The sequence below is a fragment of the Bombina bombina genome, chromosome 4, assembly GCF_027579735.1.
Source record: "Bombina bombina isolate aBomBom1 chromosome 4, aBomBom1.pri, whole genome shotgun sequence".
NCBI lineage: Eukaryota > Metazoa > Chordata > Amphibia > Anura > Bombinatoridae > Bombina > Bombina bombina.
In genome coordinates, this window is record NC_069502.1 from 661,222,628 (window position 1) to 661,248,038 (window position 25,411).

The window sequence follows — 25,411 nt, forward strand, 5'->3', positions numbered from 1 at the left end:
AGCTGTTGCAGTCAACCGTTTTAAAAAAGGTGGTACTAGTTACCCTCCCATCAGTGAAACAAAGATTTAAATCTAAGTACACAATGGATTTATCATTGATGACACTCGTGAAGTTTATGCCTCTATTGTTAGAATTTAGATGGTCTATAAATAGATTAGCGGAGGACTGATCCCCCCTCCAAATGAATATGAGGTCATCTATAAATCTGCCATAGAATACCAGGTTCGCCCCAAAGCCCGATTCATGGATATAATGTTGTTCGAAGTAACCCATAAATAGGTTAGCGTAGCTCGGGGCGAACCTGGTACCCATGGCAGTACCTCTTGTCTGTAAAAAGAACTCATCCTGGAACACAAAATAGTTGTGTTCCAGGATGAAAGTAATCAAGTCCAATATAAAGACTCTTTGGTTCTCAGGAAGATACATATCAAGTTCTAGGTAGTGGGATACTGCTATCAGCCCTAATTCATGGGGGATGTTGGAATACAGCGCTTGGACATCACATGTTATCCATATCATTTCTGGAGAGATCTGTATTGGTTCTAATTTTTTCAGGAGGTCTGTTGAGTCCCTAATATATGACTCGAGACCCAGTACATACCTCTGCAGAAAATAATCCACGTAAGAAGATACATTGTCAGTGAGACTGCCTATCCCTGCTATTATGGGACGGCCTGGAGGACATTTGTTGTCCTTATGTATCTTAGGAAGGTGGTAGTAAAAAGCCTGGTTAGGCTCATTAGGGACCAAATAATCTTTTTCCTTTTTATAAAGTATCCCTTCCTTAAAAGCACCTTCTACAATATCTCTAAGGATAGCTCTATATCTCACAGTAGGATCCGAGTTGAGTTTTATATAATAGGAGGTGTTAAATAAGATTTTTCTTGCTTCCCTAAGATAATCATCTAAATCTTGTAGGACCACCCCTCCGCCTTTATCGGCCTGCCTAATGATGAGGGATTTGTTGTTTCTGAGGGTTAACATAGCTCTTTTTTCGTTGGGGAATAGATTCTCTTGTCTTATATTTATCTTTTTTGGAATTTTTTCGAAATCATCGCTGACCAGTTGTCTAAATATTTCAATATGAGCATTATTATTAAGCTGTGGTACAAAATTAGATTTGTTTCTAAAAGATTTGTGTATGTAACCATCACATAATTGGTCTAATAAGCTATCAGGCTCATAAACAGCAACAGTTTGCTGTCTGATTCTTGCTTCCATAGAATCAGTTAAAATGGGCCTCTGTGTGTTATCCTTAAGCAATTTCTCAGCAAAGAACTTTTGCATAGACAATTTCTGTGTGAATTTATTTAGATCTACGAAAAGTGAGAAAATGTTATGTTTGGTGGAGGGACTGTAGGATAGGCCTTTACCAAGAACCCGTATCTCATCATTTGTTAATGCATGAGATTAAAGGTTATAAATACCTTTCCTCAAGGTCTGTAATCGTGTCTCTTTGAGGGCTGTACTTCGTCCTCTGCACCCTCGTTTCCGTGTGGTCTTTTGCCTTTTGGGGGGGCAGTTAGAGAGACCACAGGTTCTAGATAACTGGCAATTGTTTTCTGTTTCCAAGTGGATTGTCTGGGGCCTAACTCTAAAAAATTAGGAGAAGAATTATTCGCAGATGCTCCTGTTTGATTCACACTTTCAACATACGGACTTAAGTTGGAATTGCAGTTCCGACTAGTGTCATGTACAAAGGAGTGGCCATTGTTATTAACCATTGATCTATTAGTGGTCTGTGATCTATCTGAGAAGTCACGATGATCAGAAGAGAACGTATCTCTAAAATGTTTTGTACCTTGATTTCTAGAGGAGTGACCTCTCCAATCTCCATAATTTTGATTGGATGAGGAATGATTAGAATGTGTCAGGTTAGCCCGTGTTGAATGAGAATGCCTATTAGCATTATATGTCAGTCTTTATGAGTCATAATGTGATCTATAATAGGGGCGTTCATAACCATACCCATTATCGTTCTTTCGATCAGTGTGGTTAAAGTGTTGTTTGTTTGACCACTCACTATAATTATTGGAACCCCCTCTTTCATGTTGTAAAAAAGACCTATGGGGATCTCTGTTGTAGTCATCATATGAATGACCATATTCTCTATTATGATCATTATAGGGCTGCCTGTTTTCTCTATAGTGTGACTGATTTATATTTTTATTTCCACTCGTATTTTTATTTTTGTTTTTATTTTTATTTTTAGAGTAGTTTACCACTGTCCAATCATTATTTTGGTCAGTTGAATACCCTAATCCAGTGGTCTCTATTGTGGCTATACACCTGCATTTAGGATATATATATATTTTTAAAAGGGCCTTATCAATTCTCCCTTAACATATGAGCCTGATTATAGGACAGCGCTATACAGGATACACATCTCTACTAACTATATTTATTTTATAATGTACTATGTTGTTACTATAGCTTTCCAATTAGTTATGGTTTGGTGGTGACATATGTCACGTTTGAGTTCCTGATTTTATTTTATATATATAATATGTATGCTTTATATTGTATGTTAGGATGTATTGGTCTGTCTTATCTGTGAGACTAGGACATATGTCTAGCCAGAAAGGACATTTATTATATAGGAATGCTCATATGAAATCATCGCAATTCTTCAGTTCCTGGTTGCACTGACGCTTTTATATACACATGTAGGGTATTTTTTACCCCAAGTTGTTGCATCCAGGATCAATGAAGTTCTCTAATATCGTGATCAATTGTGCACATATTTTATCTGAGTTGTGATATGTATATGTTTTAATATTATACAATGTTAAGATGAATTGTTAATCATTTTTAATTTTAAATATATCTGAAAGCCGTTGTGGCTCACGTCACACACACACCTTATCTATAGGATGAATGTGATTGGCCATGTACCAATCCGTGTTTGGCTCTCTGATTGGCTTCCTATAGGGGTGTGTGAGTGAGGTCAGCATTTGATAGGTTACTAAATACTATAAGTAGAGCAAGTTGTGAGATAGGCATTATCAGCCTGATGAAACGACCCGTAGGTCGAGAAACGCGTTGCTGTTTGCCATTTGTTTTTAACTAACTCAATAAATACGAGTTTTTTATCCATATCACTTCTTGCTCTTCATTATCCTGATCCATCATCCTGATTGGTCTGCTGACCTGCCTGTTCAAACGTGAAGCCTAGCATTGGCTACTCCCGGAACAGCTCTGACGTCTGATGCTGATTCTCTGTGGCCGCTGATTGGCTGAACGGACCCCGTGACCTGACGTCTCCACGCACTGCTGTGTATGTCTGTCGGGCGACCTAAAGTCCCGTCCCGCTCTACTAGGCATCCTCATATGCCGCTATCCTTGTGAGTATACCCCATCAAGGGCTGCCTCATTGTTTGCCTTATCTGGTTGTTACGATACTGTCCCATGAGGCGCCTCTCTCTTTCTCTTTGATTCACAGGCACTTTTATTATTTAGTTTGCTTTGTTCCTTCGGTGTCCTTTGTTGAAGAGCATTCCTAGGTAGGGCCTATCTAGGTATGCTCTTCAACAAAGGATATCAAGAGAACAAAGCAAATTAAATAATCAAAGTAAATTGGAAAGTTGTTGACATGCTCTATTTGAATTGAATAAATGTAATGTCCCTTTAATACTCTTTAACTTCATCTGACATTTTCAAGTTTAGTCCAAGGCAATGCATTTAAAGGGACATGAATCAAAAAATGGATCAGATAGTGCATATCATTTTAAACAACTTTCAAATTTACTTCTATTATCTAATTTGCTTCATTCTCTTGGTATCTTTTGTTGAAGAAACAGCAAGGCACACTGGTCAGTCAATAAGATGAAGCCTATATGTGCAGGCACTAATCAGCAGCTCCTGAGCCTACCTTGGTATGCTTTTCAACAAAGGATACCAACAACACAAAACAAATTAGATAATAGAAGTTAATTGAAAAGTTATTCAAAATGACATGCTGTATCTGAATTATGAAAGAATAAATTTGGGTTCCATGTCCCTTTAATGTATTTTCGGCATTTGTTAACTAACAAAATACACAAACGCACATGCCTAGTTTATTGTATGCGTCAAACGCTTTACAAATAACTACATAATAACTACATAAGCTACTGATTCATCTTGTTCAATCAATTTAGCTATAAAAACAAATTAGTCAACTAGATAAGGCTGGCATGATTTATCTGCTGAAAAAACATGTATTTAATCTTGTGTAAAACTCAATTCCATTCATTTTCTACTTCTAAAATCAAACTCAGATTAGTAGACAACAGAATCGTCACTTCTGCCCTTTTCAAGAATAATAACTAATGTGAGCTGTTCTCCAATCATTGTGAACAACTCCACAGTGATTGATTATAGAAGATGAGCTTATGGTTCAGACAGCACTAATCAAAACATGCTTTAGTATCTGGACCCACAGACCTTTACAACAGCCTACCTTAAAGAAGATCTCCTATCTCCTCAGTTTGTTGTAAAAAAAGAACAAATGTAATGATCAACGCAATCTGATATTTGCTCTTCACCTTCTGCAAATCACTAGAGTATTTGTATGAAGTATTATATAGTTTTATATCATTTCAGGTTTTGTGTTGATTTTAAAAGTCCATTAAATCCAACATTTTAACAACGCATAAAGGACTAGATTATAAATTGAGTGCAAAATATTGCTCTCGTAAAAGCAAAATTTGCACTCAAATTAGTCATACCAGTGCACGCAAATGTGCGCTGGTATTACAAGCTAGGTGCAATGCAAACGCAACCTCGTGTCCGCATTTCACGAAAACATTGCACTCATGAGAGCGTGCTTTCGTTGGCTCCAATGGGAGCCTCATTCTCATGTTGTGAAACACAGCATAAAAATTAACACAGGAAGGAGGTAAGCTGGGCAGCAGATTGTAAATATATATATATATATAAAAGCATATATATTTATTGGGAACACACAGTCCCCATAGACCGCAATATAAAGGCACTTTTCAGTGACATTTTTTTCTCAAACTCCACACCCGCAAACTTTAGCCTCTAAAAACTGCTTAGTGCAGTTGTTTTTTTTATAAAATATATATATATATATATATATATATATATATATATATATATATATATATACAGGGAGTGCAGAATTATTAGGCAAGTTGTATTTTTGAGGATTAATTTTATTATTGAACAACAACCATGTTCTCAATGAACCCAAAAAACTCATTAATATCAAAGCTGAATAGTTTTGGAAGTAGTTTTTAGTTTGTTTTTAGTTATAGCTATTTTAGGGGGATATCTGTGTGTGCAGGTGACTATTACTGTGCATAATTATTAGGCAACTTAACAAAAAACAAATATATACCCATTTCAATTATTTATTTTTTACCAGTGAAACCAATATAACATCTCAACATTCACAAATATACATTTCTGACATTTAAAAACAAAACAAAAACAAATCAGTGACCAATATAGCCACCTTTCTTTGCAAGGACACTCAAAAGCCTGCCATCCATGGATTCTGTCAGTGTTTTGATCTGTTCACCATCAACATTGCGTGCAGCAGCAACCACAGCCTCCCAGACACTGTTCAGAGAGGTTTACTGTTTTCCCTCCTTGTGAATCTCACATTTGATGATGGACCACAGGTTCTCAATGGGGTTCAGATCAGGTGAACAAGGAGGCCATGTCATTAGATTTTCTTCTTTTATACCCTTTCTTGCCAGCCACGCTGTGGAGTACTTGGACGCGTGTGATGGAGCATTGTCCTGCATAAAAATCATGTTTTTTTTGAAGGAAGCAGACTTCTTCCTGTACCACTGCTTGAAGAAGGTGTCTTCCAGAAACTGGCAGTAGGACTGGGAGTTGAGCTTGACTCCATCCTCAACCCGAAAAGGCCCCAGAAGCTCATCTTTGATGATACCAGCCCAAACCAGTACTCCACCTCCACCTTGCTGGCGTCTGAGTCGGACTGGAGCTCTCTGCCCTTTACCAATCCAGCCACGGGCCCATCCATCTGGCCCATCAAGACTCACTCTCATTTCATCAGTCCATAAAACCTTAGAAAAATCAGTCTTGAGATATTTCTTGGCCCAGTCTTGACGTTTCAGCTTGTGTGTCTTGTTCAGTGGTGGTCGTCTTTCAGCCTTTCTTACCTTGGCCATGTCTCTGAGTATTGCACACCTTGTGCTTTTGGGCACTCCAGTGATGTTGCAGCTCTGAAATATGGCCAAACTGGTGGCAATTGGCATCTTGGCAGCTGCACGCTTGACTTTTCTCAGTTCATGGGCAGTTATTTTGCGCCTTGGTTTTTCCACACACTTCTTGCGACCCTGTTGACTATTTTGAATGAAACGCTTGATTGTTCGATGATCACGCTTCAGAAGCTTTGCAATTTTAAGAGTGCTGCATCCCTCTGCAAGATATCTCACTATTTTTGACTTTTCTGAGCCTGTCAAGTCCTTCTTTTGACCCATTTTGCCAAAGGAAAGGAAGTTGCCTAATAATTATGCACACCTGATATAGGGTGTTGATGTCATTAGACCACACCCCTTCTCATTACAGAGATTCACATCACCTAATATGCTTAATTGGTAGTAGGCTTTCGAGCCTATACAGCTTGGAGTAAGACAACATGCATAAAGAGGATGATGTGGTCAAAATACTCATTTGCCTAATAATTCTGCACACAGTGTATATACATTTTTTTAAATAAAAAACTAAAATATACTTTATTTTTGGGGCAATTGGGGCACTTTTAGAAAATTAACTAGAAATCTGATCTCTGAATCATTTTCTGAGCTCTAATTGCTACTGTGAGCTTGCGGTACCAATAACCAGCCACTTGAATTGGCTGGTTATTTATTGCGCGTGGTAAACAGACGAATTTGCCCGTTTACTGGTGCACAATAAATTAGTACTTCACTTGTAATCTACCCCCAAAATGTCTCTTTGTTGCAAGAATAATTCATGGAACCAGTGGCGGCTCGTGGGTTATTCAAATGGGGGTTCACTATATATATATATATATATATATATATATATATATATATATATATATATATATATATATATATATATATATATATATATATATTTATAAAATATTTTACCAGGAAGGATACATTGAGATTTCTCTCGTTTTCAAGTATGTCCTTGGTCCACAAAACATTGCATTGATACAATAGGGTACAATAAAATTTAAAAACAATAATAATACACAATAAATGCAAAAATTTTACATAGAACAGGTAGGAAATATATAATCAACCATGACAGGTGCATTCTGTTTTGAGATATGTAGAGAGGGATCTCTTAAAGGATATTAGGCTTGTGGAAAGTTTGAAAGTGTGCGGGAGGTCATTCCATAACTGTGGCGCTCTGTAGGGAAAGGCGGACCGAGCTGCTTTCTTTTTGTATTGAGGCAAGCTAAATAATGTGCTGTCATTGGATCGGAGGTTATAGGAGGTGGGAATAACCGGTGAGAGCATTCTGCTCAGGTAGGGTGGGAGTTTCCCAGAAAGACTCTTAAACACAAGGCAGGAAAGATGGAGGGTGCGTCTGGATTCCAGCATTAGCCAGTTTAGTTCTTTGAGCATGTCACAATGGTGGGTCCTGTAGTTACATTGTAGCACAAAGCTTTATATATATACATACACACAGTATATATATGGCTTCCACCATCCACCACATCTTCATATATTTAAAAGAACACACAGTCAGTCTAGAACTGACAAAGCCAAACAAACTGGGTGGCTGCTTATTCAAGTAAATATAGCAGTCAGATTGACTAAAAAGTAAATCTGGTTTCCTATCTGTCTGCAGCAGGTCTTTTTTTAGTGAGGTTCACACCAGTGATGGGTATCCAGTGTCATTAAATGGCCAGCATATGAAGCTCCTGGGTTCCTCAGAAGTACCACAATATACTTTAATATATGTGCAAGCACAAATATATAGTACATGCACTCAAACAGGCACGCACAACACACTCTCATACATTGACAAACACGTATACACTCAAGCACACACACAGACCTGTACACACACATACACTCAATCATATAGACATTCACATAGATACTCAAACACACAAAGAAACACAGGTATACATACTGTAAATACACATTCAGACACACTTACACACGTTAAAGTCTAAAACTGGCATACAGCTAGCAATATGTGTTTTGTTTTTTTTTAGGGGAAAATAACTAGTATTCTCGACTCAATCTCAAAAACAATATTCTTCTCACAGTCCAGTCCCTACTCTTTCTCTAAGTTGAGTTCAACTTCTTTCTACCACCACACCACCCACTAGTGCCCAGCCACGCCTCAACTTCTGTTTTAAGTTCTCTCTCTGAGACTCTGACTAAGTCCCACGCCACCAAAAGTAACTCCGAACTTGGTCACACTGAGCCTCATCAAGCGTGACTGGAGCAGGGGTGTGGAAATTTAAAAAAAAAAACTACTTGTCCAAGGGACTAAACCGGGAGCCCAATCTACTTGTCCCTTATGACAATCTACTTGTCCTGATTCGCAAAATAATTTTAACCAAAACGGACAAAACTTAGGAGACAGACCTAACAATACTTAAATGCAATCAACAAATGCAAGTAGGTAAGTAGGTAGTGAGATTAAACCAAACAGATTTCCAAATGAGAATTTTGCTTTGTTCTCTTGATATGTTTATTTGAAAAATGAAGAATGTAAGCATAGGAGCCAGCCCATTTTTGGTTAAGAACCTGGGTAGAACTTTCTGATTGGTGTCTAAATGTACCCATCAATCGGCAACTGCTACCCAGGTGCTGAAGCAAAAATGGGCCGGCTCCTAGGCTTACCAAGAGAACGAAGAAAAATGTATAATAGGAGTAAGTTTTTGCCCTAAGCAATTAATTTCCTGCCCAGGGTGCATGCCAAATAACAAGTATGCAAGTCCGATATAGAGAGGAGCACTCACTAGGTCTTAAATAACTCAATTTATTATGATATGTATCATGATAAATTGAATTATTTGTTTAAGACCCAGTGAGTGCTCCTCTCTATATTGGATATATATATATATATATATATATATATATATATATATATATATATATATATATATATATATATATATATATATATATATATATATATATATATATATATAAATATATATATATATATATATATAAAAATAAAGACACTGAACTACACAGGTAAAAGTGTAAGGGGCCTAAACGTGCATAAGGCAAAAGTGATCAATGGAATGCTTACTCCAAACATCCACAAGACAAATACAAATATCCTGGACAATTTTTAAAACTATCATATTAATGAAATCCAGAAATTTGATAGAGATTGATATCTGCAAGATAGGAGGCCCATTATTTTTTTTATTATGTGCATATTCTGCTATATTCTATTAATTTTGTGACTCCCTGTCCAGGATCTTTTTTTTTTTTTTTTTATTTAAATATACATCTCTCTAGATTTATTATTTATCAGTAAAAGATAAATGGGAAAGATTGTGCCTTTTAAAAGAAAAATGTGTATGTATGTATATATATATATATATATATATATATATATATATATATATATATATATATATATATATATATATATACACACACATATACACACACCTACAATCTTTTAATATATATCATTGGATTTTTTATGTCACTTTTAAACATTTGGCACACTCCTAAATAACTACTAATCTTCACTGAGGCTCACACGGCAAGCAACAAGGGGTTAAGTGTTAGGGCATCATGCTAAGGCACACAGAGGAATGCAGGAGATCATATTACCAGCGCTCTGCTTGTAACGGATTGCAGCCCGAGCCCAGACAATTGCAGTTCTCCTGCCAGTGTGCAGTGTGTGAACCGCTCATACATGCTGTAGCATGGGCTCCCTGTCTGGCCGTGACTTTATTGAAAAAGCAGCTCTTTGTGCAGCACTCAGGAGGAGGAGGTGACAACTGCTAGTATTGTTTGTTTACAAAGTAGACAGTTTATACCGCACAAGGAGTTGCTTTTTCAATAAAGTCACGGCCAGATAGGGAACCATAAGGGTAAATATATGTATGAACCATTCACACACTGTATGTGTCTCTATAGTGTCATAAAATTCACCGGACACGGCATGTTCCCTCTCTCACTTCACTCTGCTGCAGCTCTGCCTCAAGTGAACGTTTTGAAAATACATAAATATTTGCATGATTTTTCTAACTTAATTTTTTTATTCAGCTAAACTTTGCTGCTATTTCACTTTGAGGTTTTCCAGCCTTTTATATTACCAATACAGAAAACGCTGAAAAACTTCAAAGTGAAACAGCAGCAAAGTTCAGCTGAATACATTTTTTTTAAGTAAAATCATCATACAAATATTAATGTATTTTCAAAATGTACCCCCTCCAGCTCACAGAATATCTAACAGCAGCGCAGGAGCAGAATTGGTGCAAGTCGATGAAGATGGTTAGAGCCAGCTGATCTCAGTTATACACAGTTACAATATGCTGCGCAGACAAGAAATCAATGAGAGGGACAAGTCTACCACTCACCTCCACTGAAGTCTCAAACACTGCATGCGGGACTAGAAGGGAGGAGCTGAGCAGCGTGAGACACGTTACGAAACAGCAAAGTGGCAAAAAAACTTTTTGACTGTCAGCTTAATAAATAAAAAAATAAAAAAACTATAATGGTCTGCTAAAATAAGGGGGGAAAGAAACTATTATAATGTCTGCTTAATAAAGAAAAGGGGAAAAAAAAGCTTTAACGGTCTGCTTGCCCGCAGCAGGGCTAAATGTTAAAAATAACTACATACCCTGCACCCAGAACTGCATGTCCTGGGCTTCGGGCGATATGAATTGCGCATCCCTATGGAGTGATGACATCACGTATGTGGAGTCGGACCGTTAGCCCCACCTCTCTACTCCCTCACACTGTCTATTGCACAGGCTGAACTGTGTAATTAAGACAGTATAGGGATGGGTAACGGCTGGGAGCAGGCTGCAGGCAATTCTAATAAGCTACATAATAACAGGCATCAGGCTATAACCGCACGTGCTTTTAAATTAAAAAAAAAATAAGTTACAAACCTTTTTTTAATTTTTTTTAAAAAACACTTTGTCTTTTAATTTTTTGGGCTAGAAATTATTGGAAAAAATATGTTTTACTAAAATTTTTATATTTTATTAATTATTTTTTCCCCTTCATTTGGGCTGGGGGGCTCACGTGCAACAGTGCACATATGGAGGAGCCTCCACTGCATGGAAAAAACTTCCACAAGAGGTAGTAATGATAAACACTGTGGGGGACTTTAAGAATGTCTGGGTCAAGCATAAGGCTATCCTACCAACTAGATAAGTTTATACTGTTAGGTAATATCAGGCAGACTTGCTGGGCCTATGGCTCTTATCTGCCATCAATATCTATGTTTCTATGTTAATAACATTATAGCTGCCTCTAAAAACTAAGCTTGATCCACTTTCTCCCAGGGAGGCTTTGGTTAATACTTTTAGCTAAATTTCTGTAAACTAGTGTTTACCTCCCCCCTCCCTCACCTTCTCTCTAGTTTGCTCTTTGGAGGTTTATTACCAGTTTTGCGTCAACAATCATTCATGATAGGAAAGGCATTTTTGCAATAGCAGTGGGTATACTAGGTTGTTTAGGTGTGAATATGATATTGTATACATAAATATATTTATATTGAGCTATTAGATTAGAAAGCAATATATGTCTGTTTGCACATGTGAAAATGACAGTTCATAATATATTTGTGTATTAATTTTTGATTGGCTAGTAACAGAATTTTTTTCTGGGGTACAGCAAAATCATTGAAAGCAGTATGCTCAGTTGCCACAATGAAGCTGCATTATTCATTGCAAATTTATTTTCAGATATGAATGTACATAATCATGCAGCCTACAGTTTGTGTTTAATGTCCCTTTAAGTATGCTTTAGATTGATAAAATGAATGTAATAAAGTTTCATATTAAATAAGGTATTTCATGATGGGATTTAATTACACTATAATTTATGCTGGATATTGCATAAGGAAGATAGCTACACTTGTAACACTATGTAGCCCTCCACCTCCATTTTAAACACACATCAAACTACTCTCTCATTCCTGTTGCTATATATACTAGATCTCATATATTTTTGCATGCTTGTAAACATGTGAATTTCTGACACTTGTGTTGCTTATTTGAAAGTCTTTTTACATTAAAGTATGCATTTTCAGTTACGTTACAATTTATAGAAGTTTGTTTACTGGCATTCACTACAAAGTTTTTAATTTAAAAATGTGGGCATCCCTGGGATGTAAAGGGTACTTAGGAATAGAGTAGAATATAAATTTCACATCAATGTATATTTTTACCAGATGTGGCATTGCACCCAGGACACTTGCTTTGTTGTACCTTTATCCAATGTTGTAGAAACATGCTACAGTAATCAGGGAACAATTACAAAATTAATTGTGTACAGTAAGTAAGTAAAAGGACATTGCGATAGGACTCCAGTCCCTAAGTAGCCCTAACAGACAGGATTTTAATGCTATCTGAACTAGAGCACAAGTGAAATAATCAGCTGACTAGTAACCATGGTTACTAACTTGTTCTCATGCATCAGCTGATTATTTCACCTGTGTTCTTGTTAAAGGGCCAGTAAACCTAAAAAATTATGTTATATAATTCTGCACATAGTGCAGAATTATATAACATTATATTAGCAGCAGCTTTATAAAACCTAATATTCCCTGTGAATTTTTATAAAAAAGACTGTCAGTCTGACAGCAGGAAAGAGCTGCACTGAGTATAATGGCACGGTCGGGCCGGGCTGTGACTAGACAGCTGGCCAGATGCGCTCTGTGATAAAAACAGACCTGCTCAGAAGAGCACAGAGAGCGGGTCTGAAAAACAGTCTTTTTTATAAACATTCACAGGGAATATTAGGTTTTATAAAGCTGCTGCTAATATAATGTTATATAATTCTGCACTATGTGCAGAATTATATAACATTATTTTTTAGGTTTACTGGCCCTTTTAAGATACCTGGCCTGTTAGGGGGTACTTAAAGGGATATGAAACCCAAAATGTTACTTTGATGATCCAGATAGAACATGCATTTTTAAACATCTTTCAAATTTACTTCTGTTATCAATTTTGCTGCATTCTCTTGGTATCTTTTGTTACAAATAATAATTAGGTAGGCTCAGGAGCAGCAAATAACTACTGGGAGCTAGCTGCTGATTGGTGGCTGCACATATATGCTCTTGTGATTGGCTTAGCTGATGTGTTCAGCTAGCTCCCACTGATGCATCTTTAACAAAGGATATCAAGAGAACAAAGCAAATTTGATAGTAGAACTACATTGGAAATGTGTTTAAAATTGTATGCTCTATCTAAATCATAAAAGAAAATGTTTGGGTTTCATGTCCCTTTAAAGACTGGAGTTGAGAAACTGCATATTATTTTTTTTTCCTTACTCACACTGGAATTCTATTTGTTTAATTCCCACAAAAGGGTTAAAGACACAGCTAAAGTCCCACTTGAGAGCTGCAAAGAACTGCTGGTTTGCGAGCAGGATTTTACCAAAATTTTTAACCTCTTTGCAGAGCTTAGGCACAGTTTCATGGTCAGTACAAAAATGATGTGCTGTAACCAATTAGAGCACATATTTGCACTACAAGGTCTCATAATAAAATGATGTAACATTGCATTTGCATTATTATACATGTTAAGCACAATTGTTTACAGAAATTAGACAAACACTGATGGCTTTGACAAAATGTTACTGATATTTCAGGTAGAGTGCACTTTGAAAATGACAAATAAACCAACTCGCTTCATATAACCACTTGAAGTTAAATACGCTCACTGGTATGACTCCATGCACATAAGAAGGCAAAGTAACCATAGCAACTGAATTGCTTGAAACAAAGCAGAATAAAACTGCAACATATTTATATAAATATATAAAAAAATAAACATTATCATCAGCATGCCTAGTTTGTAAACACTTCAGTTACTTTGGATTATCTACTTCAGTCTACTCCTACGTCCTTCCAATGTTGCTCCTCTCCAGTAGAGGACCTTCTCAACAGAGGACCCTGGTTCTGTTTATCCTTTCATACTCAATATTTATATTTCCTTTCAGCAATTTTGTGAACACCGAAACAAAAAAATGCTCTTTAGCTAATCTAGCCAAAGCTGCCAAGTTATTGATGGATGCACCTAAATCACAGGGAAATTAGACCATTATTGGAAAATTACTTTACCAAGTTATTCCAAAGCCAGAGAAATTACCATATAAACTTTTGATCTGTGAAAAAGTTTAATCTCAAGTGGGATATAGCATACCACAATTTAGTGGAAGAACATCTCTCCTTAAGAGAATACATCTTTGTATGGAGATAAGAACACATTTCAAATATGGAAGCATTGACTTTTACTTGTGGATTCTTGAGTGGGAGATAGAGGTTCCATTTAAACTTATATTTTGCTTTTGATTTAAAGTATGGTGACCTAGGGTGCACATACCATACTATAATCAACCTTTTTAAACAGGTAATCTGTTACATGGACCTGCAAATGGTACTGAACATTGAAACAGGGGTTCATTACACTAAGAGTAGTTAGGATGTTTCCGCTACTCTGACAGTATAATTACATTTGTATGATGATGTTACTACACCTCACAGACACAGTCACCAATGAATGTAATTAAAAAGGGTCTGAACCTTGAACTCCCTGAGATTTGCTTGCCATAAAATGTAAAGCCAGCGCTACGGAATTTGGCGGCGCTATACAAATAAATGATAATAATAATAAAGGGACTTTCTGAAAGAGTCATCTCTCAGGAGCTGTGAATACTCTAAGAGGGTGGTCAGTGGGGAGGGGATAGTAGGCGGCAGCCAGCATTGGTCCCCTAGACATTGGCTAGTTGCATATTCCTCTAGTACTGCCCACTGTTTAGAAACTGTCCTTTGATGGCAATGGATAATACATACCATATGATTAGCTAAATAATAATACCACAGATTAAAGACCAAACCCCCATCTCACCTTTGGTCTGAATATAGTTTGTTTATTTACTCTTGGCTAGTGTTGACCCCATATAAAGTGACTCAGGAGGGCTTTTAAATTTGATATATAATGAGAAGAGCTAGAAAACAGTATAACATTTTTGGCAAAATGGACATTTTTACCATATGAATTACAACCAAGCCATGAAAGGGACAGATGAGCATGCCATTGTTAGTGAATTTTAATTTGTATTCCCTTCTAGTTTTGTATATATTATTCTATAGCACTTTGGCTTTTCTTCTTTTTTAAGACAATCTAACAAACACAAGAATGATGACAGAGATCAGTGAGAGCTGTAGAAGATAAGATCTTACTGTATACAAATTCAAACCATTGATCATCTGTGTCCAGCCTATTTGATGACATTGCAAACCTTTACAATACACAAAGCTTTTATAAACACTCATCACTGCTTTTTTTTTCCAACCTTCCCATTCATGAATAATATAACATTTGCAAATCATCCATCAACCCTTAACATATTTCATAAAATAACGCTTCCTCAGCTTCACTCCATGGTGTAGAGCAGAAGATCAAACAACAAGGCATCTAGTGGAAAAAAGTCAATGTAAACATCTCATCGATAGGGTACTGAAAAAACACAAGGCCTCATTTGTAGCATTATCCCACTCATAATTTATAAAACAATAATATGACAGCAGCTTTTTGTGGAGTATTAACTAGCACAATGACATAATAACATTACCACTGGAAATAAACGTTGTAGAAAAATATTAACTAGCTGTTTTAAAATGATTCAGTTTCTATAAAACAAAAAATTCACGAGTAGACCACTTATATGTTACGTTCAAAGTACTTCAGATTATTACAGCTGGAGACAAAATGGAAACAAAAAAGTTTACTGCTAGATTATTGGAAATAAACTATATACTGCATATGAAAAAGCAGTAACTATGTTACAAATATTTTAAAGTAAAAGAAGTTGAGTAAAGAAAAGAAGGTTTAATCAGCACAAACTGTTTTTAAAAATACAATTAATGAATTAAAAAATATCAATTTAATAATGAGCAAAAATGTCTCTTTAACAAATGTAGTTTAAAAAAACACTGAACATTTATTTTGATTAATTTTGGAAGATAAAAACAGAACTTCTGAATCAGGAAATGAATCTCCCGGTCTCTCATCCCTCTGTTTATATTCTAGTTTCTCTTTAATTAACCAGACTTAATCTCAGTTTGCCCAACAGTCTCCCTGGCATTGGCAGTTCTGTGGATTGTACTATATACTCTAATCTATTACTGAAGCACACAAACCTTAAAGGTGCCCGCTGCCCTGAATTTGCATGTAGTGCCTTTTTACATCTCCACAGCTCTATGTAGAGCAAGAAGAACTGTGCATGGACAAGAAGTGGGATTTTAAAAGATTTAAAGGTTAAAAAGATGAGGTCCCTTATAAGCACCCCCTTTATATTTATATTGTCGTTCGGGTTTGAGAAAGCAAAGTACAGCTGTTTTTTCTTTTGTTGCCGCTACCATAGAGCTTGAGTATGTACACACTAAAAAACAACATATCGCTGACCATGACTGAGAAGGGGACAGCATTGGCCTGTAAGCAAGGGGGCACAGGGAAGCTGCCACGGAAGGAGGTGAGGAGGAGCAGAAACGGAGCAGCACATTTGATTTAACTTGCTTAGTTAATGATGCAGAGCAGATGCAAGACAGGCAGTTGAGGCTACAGGTTCTCAGAGAACATAGCTACATTACATAATAACAATTGAATAAAATTCCTTGTCCCATAACACAACCTTCTGATCCTTAAGCTTCCTCTATGCCCCAACAATCATTCCAAAGACACAGCTCTCTCCCATCTCTGCATCAACACTGGGTTGGAAAATGTAACAGTCTAACCTCAACCACCAGATCAAGATCATGATCCCAAAAGGTAAGTCTCATCCCATATGAATTTTATGTCAAGATAAAGGGACATTCTAGTGTAAACTTTTTTATGTGTTTATTTTTTATTTTTATATTTTACTACATTTAATTCCATAGTAAAAGTTGTGGTACTCCAGAAACAGAGGATACAGAACAGAGCAGAATACATGCGTTTGCTCCAGTTACTGGTTGTGTTCTCATCTAGACCAGGACTGCAACTTTGACTATGTGTTTATCCCTTTTAAAGGAGTTCAAAAACACACAGTAGAAGAGGGGAATTGGTTTAAAACTAAAATGTTTTAAAAAAATATAATTAATTAGAATGTTCCTTTAACATAATGGGCTCAATTTATCAAGCCCTTCTCCTTCCTATTCAGTCATGATTTATCAAGCAGCGGTCATCAGACTGCTACTTCCCACCCTCATGTCCGCCTCTTAGGTGGAGAATTTCAATCTCCCCTTGACAGTTCCTGCCCGCATGTGATTGATTGTACAAAATAGCGCTCATGTGCAAAGTTACATTCGAGCAGCGGATTGCTGCCTACCAGAGGAGAGCTGGGGGTATATTTATTAATGTGTGAGCACACATGATACAATGTAGCGTATCATGTCCACTGCACATCGATAAATGCATACACTGTTGGCATTTATCATTGCACCAGCAGTTCTTGAGAACTGCTAGTGCAATGCCGCCCCCTGCAGATTTGCGGCCAATCGACCACTAGCAGGGGATGTCAATCAACCTGATCGTATTCGATCGGGTTGATTTCTGTCCGCGGCCTAAGAGCAGACAGACAAGTTATGGAGCAGCGGTCTTTAGGGGGGCATCAAGCTCCATATGGAGCTTGATAAATTGGCCCCCTGGAGCGGACAGATGTGAATATGTACGCCCCTGTCCCAAGTCTTGTAATATAATATGCATAATGTAAACAAAACCAATTGATGGCTTGGCCAGCAATACATCTGCTTTATATAATGGGTGATCTTCTATAATAAATAATGTAGAATAAAGAAACAGTTAAAGAGCTCACTGTTTCAAGTGAATTAATATTTCATATAAATGTTAAGAAAGCAATTTTCTCATTATCATTTTGAAACAAAGATCAATGAACAGGTGGTCAAATTTATCTGTTTCCTGGCAACTTTCTCAGAATGTATAACGGCTCATTAGTTCCTCTTAGCCATAACTGTATAACAATATTTAACCAATTTCTACCCATGTTCAACTTCCATTCCACTTCAAAGTTTAAAACATTTGCAGATTCAAATGAAAAACATATAGGGGCATATTTATCAAGCCTGAAGGCTCGCCGGAAACAGAAGTTATGAACCAGCGGTCTAAAGATCGCTACTCCATAAGTTGTCCGTCTGCTCTGAGGCAGCGTACAGAAATCAACCTGATCAAATACAATCGGGTTGATTGACACCCCCTGCTAGCGGCCGATTGGCACAAGAACTGCTGGTGCAATTATAAATGCCGACAGCATATGCTGTCGGCATTTATCGATGTGCAGCGGACATGATCCGCTATTTCGGATCATGTCTGCTCGCACCGTAGTAAATAGGCCCCATAGTAATTTTATTTACTAATAGTTTGCAAAATATTATTAGATCAGTTTATTAATCACCATTTCTTAAATTTAAAACTTGCAATACATTTAATTAAAGGGATTTTATAGCATAAAAAAATAAAATGTTCTGTTTCGGTGGAACATTTTTTCTTTCAACTTTATGAATTTAACTCTTGCAAAAGGATTAAACAGTCAAAGTTAACTGCTCCACATGAGGATATAGTCAGTGATTAGTGCATATGCATGTATGCCTGATTTTCTTGTCCTCATCAGCTTACCAGGAGTACAATGTTTACTAAGGGCATGATGATCAAAAGCTCTGGTGAGATTATCTAAGAATGTTCATCAGTACTGTGATGTCCCGTAAAATTTTTGAAAAAGTTTTAGCTTGTCCATTTAGCAATGCAGAGTTCTGGGTGTGAAGGAGACACATAAATTACAATATAATGCTAAAATAAAGCCCCCAATGATTTCTGATATTTCTTTACATACTGGCAAATTTTTGATCGTCAGGCCCTTAGTTTGTAACCCCCTTATAAGAGTTAATTGCATAGTTTAAGGGACATGAAACCCAAATATTTTTCTTTCATGATTCATAAAGAGCATACCATTTTGAACAACTTTTCAATGTACTGTACTTATATTGTCTAATTTGCTTTGTTCTCTTTGCATCCTTTTTTGAAAAGCCTTGTCTCAAGAGCTGCAGTGCACTACTGAGGGCTAGCTGCTGATTGGTGGCTACACATATATATGCATCTTTTGATTGACTCACCCGTTGTGTTCAGCTAGCTCCCAGTATTGCATTACTGCTCCGTCAACAAACAATACAAAAAGAATTAAGCAAATTTGATAGTTAAAGGGCCATAATACCCAAATTTTAAACACTTGAAAGTGATGCAGCATAGCTGTAAAAAGCTGACTAGAAAATATCTCCTGAAAAAAGAAAGATATTTTACCTCAAAAGTTCCTCAGTAGCCACCTCCCATTGTAAAGGATTTCTAAGCAGCATATTAGTATGTCTGTCCTGGGACAGCTTAGGGGATGAGCCTCGTGCACTCTCATATTATTTCCCTATTCAGCTTACTATGAAATCTCATGAGAGTTAAGTGAAATCTCATGAGATCACAGTAAAAGAGTTCATGACCTCAGCACTGCTGATGCTGATTGGCTGCTGTTCATTTCTTCATTTATTTTTTTATTTTTTTACCTGTAGCTGGGAGCAGCTGAATATAACTTTTTACACAGAACTTACTCTGCTGAGCTGAGGAAATTGTGAGGTAAAATATCTTCTTTTTTTACATAGAGATGCTCAGGTGATATTTTCCTGTCAGCTTTTTACAGTTATACTGCATCAGTTTCAAGTGATTTAGCATATGAGTATTATGTCCCTTTAAAGTAAATTGGAAAGATATTTAAAATTGTATGTTCTACTTGAATAATGACAGTAAAATTGTTCCTTTAAATAAAGAAATTAAAAACATTTTATTTTTTTACTGTTGTACATACATGTTTAATACATTTGATCATTAACAATCATTCCCTATAGCTATTAGTTTTACATTATCTTCCCCTTTACCTCTTTTTGTGCATGCAGATACAAATGGGTGAGCTTCAAAAAGTACTTCTCTTGCATTAATTATTAAAAATAATTTGCTCATTATAAAAATGTAAATAATTTCTATTTATAAGTCAGAATTTATAGATGAAATGTGTCCCTGTTTAGTTATTTTGTAAGTGATAATTGCACCTGAAATGCGTAATCAGAATAGATTAATTAGCTAAACAAATTTTCTGAAGACCAATAAAGCTAAAACAAAGACTTAATTTCTTATATTGACTTTAAGTCATGTACAGGATTTTCCAAATTGATGTTTAATTGCTGGCTGCTTTAACAATCTCTCAATTGAAGCAGTGTTGTTTGTAGAACCATAGCACATTCTTTGTAATCCATTAAATTCCCTCCAGCCTTGGTTTTTATGTCACTGGTTCATTTTTTGGAGTTTCTGTGCCTTTTCCAGATGTTTTATAATTGAACAATGGACATGAAACCCACATTTTTTCTTTCATGATTCAGATAGAGAATACCATTTTAAAAAAGTTAACAGTTTACTTCTTTTACCAAATTTGCTTTGTTCTCTTGTTATTCTTTGTTGAAGGAATATCTAGATAGGTAGCGTGCACATGCCTGAGGCACTACATGACAGGAAATAGTGCTGCCATCTAGTGCTCTTGCTAGTCTATTACATTGTTCCAAAGCTGCTGCCATATAGTAAAGTAGACACGTGCACACTTCTGAACTTACCTTCCTGCTTTTCAACAAAGGATAACAAGAAAATAAAGAAAATTTGATAAAAGAGATAAATTGGAAAGTTGTTTAAAATTGTATGTTCTATCTGAATAATGAAAGAAAAAAATGTGATTTTATGTCATTTTAACTCTAAGAATTTCCAAAAAACCTTTAAAGAAAAAAATACAAGGTACCAGTTTCTAACTGAGGGCTAGATTACAAGTGGAGTGCTATTTAGTGCTCCCGCATTACTTCACTGAGTCTATTGGGTTGCACTCACATTACAAGATGAAAGTAAAAAGTTTTCGGGTGAGCATAAACATGATGCTCGCAAAAAAATTATTGCAACCTCGTTAACTTCTCCCATAGACTACAATGGAGCGCCAAAACTTAAAAAACTAACACCCATACTAGCGCGCTATCCCGACCGTGTATATTCAAGAGCGCTAAAACCCGACATGAAATATTAATATTTGACATTCCGATGTTCTTCGCATAAGAGAATATGTTCTATTTATTCTTAAATATATGATATATATATATATATATATATATATATTCCTAAAGATATATGGCTATAAAATATTTATTTCGCATGAACAGTATAGATTTTAACGCAGTCAGGTTAGCACGCATAAAAACTTGGTCATCTTAAAGCGCATTATTGAGATACTACATATAAAATATTTTAAAAATTAATAACAATTATTAAAGTTATTAAACATACAGCAACATTTTCTAAATTATCCATTTAATATACCCATATATTTTACAAAATGTTTAATCATTTTTATTATTTTTTTAATATTGTATATGTTATATTTCAATAATTCACTAAATTAACTAAATTTTCATATGTGCTAGTCCGACTGCGTTAAAATGTAAATTGCGAAACACGATGCGAAAAATGCATATTTAACATCCCTATGTTCTTTACAGAGAAAATAATGTACTTTTTATTATTAAATATATATATATCTGAAACTGTTCATGTGCACACACACACACACACACACACATATATATATATATATATATATATATATATATATATATATATTTATATACATATACATATTTAGAATTGTGTATGTATGTATCTCGGTTTTTATAACATAACTTTTTAATGCAATATTTTTTTTTTATCAGACAAAGTTGTTATGAGTGTAACTTTAATTGTAAATGTATTTTTGATGTGTTTTTTTTGCAACTTTTTTTCTCATGAAACAGTTAACCACAGCTCTGAAGTCGAGCTTACCTGGCGCACGTTAAATTTGATTGTGCTCAAGCATACACGTTTACTTTCAACTCATAATATGCGCAATAAATACCCCTTATCGGTTGCATGCTACACTTGTACTGTAGCCCTGAATGGGACTGGGACATTTCCTATCATTTCAGTTTACATTAATAATTGTGCAAAACCTCTTCTGTCAATTTCAATGTAGATTTAAGCAATTTGTTATTTTGTCCATGAAAAAATATATTAACATATTTAACAAATTCCCTTTCAGATAAATGATTGAAAAAGGTTTGTTATTTAGGTCCCCATGGGGTGTATTCATGTGACAATATCTATATATAGATCTGTATAAAGAAAACCTGAATGCCTTGGCAGCATGTGATAATAACTAAGCAAAGCAACAAGTGAGAATTGGAAGCTTGTGCACTGATGAATATTGTTTTTATCTCAGTCTTAACCCGGTAATGGGGTGCAATGAATACCCCACTATTGCTAAACTTAGCACTAAATATTGTCCTTCTCTCCTTATTTTCACACTTATATATATCCCTGATGAACGTGTAAGTGCAATGTAGTTAAGAGAGATAGAGTAGGCTGTGAAGCCTCTGTTATGAACCTGCTTAGATACAGGTATAAAATAGGCAGATTCAATAACTTTACAAAGAATGGTGTTCAATTAAATGGGCTCCAAATAAGTAAGATCCAATTTTATAATTTGAAAGATTTAATTTTTGATGTATAATAAGAAAAATAATACTTAAATATTAAAGACTGAGAAAGGTAGTATTATCATGTATTATATATACAATGGGTAAATAACTTAAGTATGAATACATTCAAACTACAGGAATCATAGCATCCTGTGATATATCTCACATTGAAAGAATAACTGACTCCCCACTCTAAACAGCTTCCATCTGTTCACTCCAAATTCAGTTCATTAGACCATGCACGTCACAGATATGCTTATTCAGAAAACAAAACAATCATCGAAACGTGAAATGTTTATGAGAAGCTGTATTTAAAGGGTTAATATTTTTGTAAACCTGGTTTTTGTATGGAAATCTTACAAATTTTCCCCTATTTGAATGATTCCTGTCCAGGTTTCACTCACCAATGAGATGATCAGTATCGGCACTCGGGGGCTGTCACTGCCTGGCTGTCTTCAATGAGATCCTCAAATGACAATTTTCAACCTTTATAATCCAGACCTGAGTAGGGAGATAGGCAGGTCATGTTAGCAACACATGGCAGGTATAGCGTTAGAATGGCAGAGGAGTGAGGACACAAATAGCAGCAGTTACACAGCTCTCCAGGTCCCTACAGCTGTTCCTTCCCAGTTATTCAACATACACCTTTACTTTAAATCCACTGTCTTTATTATGTGACTTGAATCCACAGATTCCCCTCCCCTGGTTCATTCTCATTACTAAAGACATTTAAGAACGTTACACTGCCATCAAGTGGACACTGAAATAAGTCATCAGTCGCTCGGAAGATTGAAAATGTAGGAAGAAAAAAACTGAATATGGTTCTAATAATGTCACAATATGGTTTAAAGGTTAGTTGACATGAATGACAGCCACATTTGTACATCAGCTAAACGTTTAAGGGCTTTGACATTTATCACAATGCACACAATATCCAAGTTTATTAGAACTTTTTTTCTTATCAGCACAATGTATGTAATGTTCATTCATGCCTCATAGTATATAAAAAGGACATTTCTAGTTCTTTATCATTTTTTTGACTGGTGGGTAGGGGTGGAAATGAGATTGTGTTTATCTGCATGACCCAAAATAAAATCATGTCACCAAAAGGCAGGACTTGAATACAAAAGAAAAAAAAATCATTTAAAGGTGCATGTAGTATATAAACACAGTGGTGCTCATTAATGAAAGTGTGTCTTGTGGTACCTGATATTGCTGAATCGCGCTACTATTAGTGCGCAACTTGATATTACAAGTTAACCAAAGAAGGGTTTGCGTGGCCGACTTCGCTTGACTGAAGCCTATACTTTCAATGGATATTGCGAACGCGCTAACTTAAACTTGTTTTTAATTTGCCCTCGAGCGAAAGCTGAAAATGTGCTAGAATATTTAGCGTGATTTCAGACCTGAAGTAAACTGTAAGGGTTAAAAAGTCATTTTATTTTAAAATATGTATTTCTATATATAAATCTGATAGATATAGATATCTTATTAAACAGAGGTATATTGCAAAGGCTGCTAAAAGAATTGTAATTGGCCAAATAACAGCATTCCTTTCTATACACTTGCATTGCCCTTCTTTACATGAATACCATTAGTCAACACATACATTACACACAGGGGAGATGCTGGATCTGACCTAGAGTTTCCAAGCATACTGATAGTGCTGTTTTTCAATTCCAGTTTTCAGCACACATTAACATGGCTGCAGATTCTCAAGATGTCTTAACTAGGGTTAAAAAGATTTTTCTTTCGATATTCAGACAGAACTTACAGTTTTAAACAACTTTCCAATGTACTTCTATAATCAAATTTGCTTCATTCTCTTGATTACCTTTGTTGAAGGAGCAGCAATGCCATACTGGGACCTAGCTCAACATCAGGTGAGCCAATAACAAGAGGTATATATGTTCAGCCACCAATCAGCAGTTAGCAAAAAGTAGTGCACTGCTGCTCCTGAGCCTACCTAGGTAGACTTTTTAACAAAGGATACTAAGGGAACAAAGCAAATTAGATAATGGAAGTTATCTGCAAACTTGTTTAAAATTAAATACTCTATATGAATCACGAAAGTTTAATTTTGACTTTACTTTCCCTTTAAGGTGAAATAGCTGATCAGTAGCCATGGTTATTAACCTGCTCTCATCCAAAGTAATGCTGAAAATCTGGCCTGTTAGTATGCAATGAGGACTGGAATTGAAAAACACTGCTCTAGTGCATAGTCATCTCCAGGGAGGGGGAGGCATAAGGCCCCCTAGATAGTGGCATGAGCCCACCCTGTGTGTCCCACCAACCGTGATCATCTGCCTTAATATAGGGCTTTTTCCAACATATGTACAGTATGTTTATATAAATATATGTGTGTGTGTATATATATATGTATTTTGCATTGGCATTTAATAGCTGCCCCTCTACATTTGACTATGTGCCACCTTATATGTGTGGTATTTGGAGACACCTCTGCTCTAGTATTGACTGGGTGACATGGCGTTTGGTCCTACTTCAACAGAACAGCAATGATGAATACTTTTATACCAGTAAAATATAACCTGATTATTCCCCCTTGTTCCTGAAAGCACAATGAGAAACTATGTAACATTCTCTGTAGCAGTAACACACAGAGTGTAGAGTGGACCCATTTGTGCCAAT

At 35.9% G+C, this 25,411-nt stretch overlaps 1 protein-coding gene across 3 annotated transcripts in view; it reads right to left on the reverse strand.

Annotated features, from left to right (window-relative positions):
• Window positions 1–23,414, reverse strand: part of PKIB (cAMP-dependent protein kinase inhibitor beta) — a 351,180-nt gene extending 327,766 nt beyond the window's left edge. For all 3 annotated transcript variants that reach the window (XM_053710778.1, XM_053710780.1, XM_053710779.1), the window contains exon 1: window positions 23,167–23,414. The gene's annotated coding sequence lies outside the window, so the exon portion shown is untranslated. The remainder of the gene's footprint in view (window positions 1–23,166) is intronic.
• Between the last annotated feature and the right edge of the window lie 1,997 nt (window positions 23,415–25,411).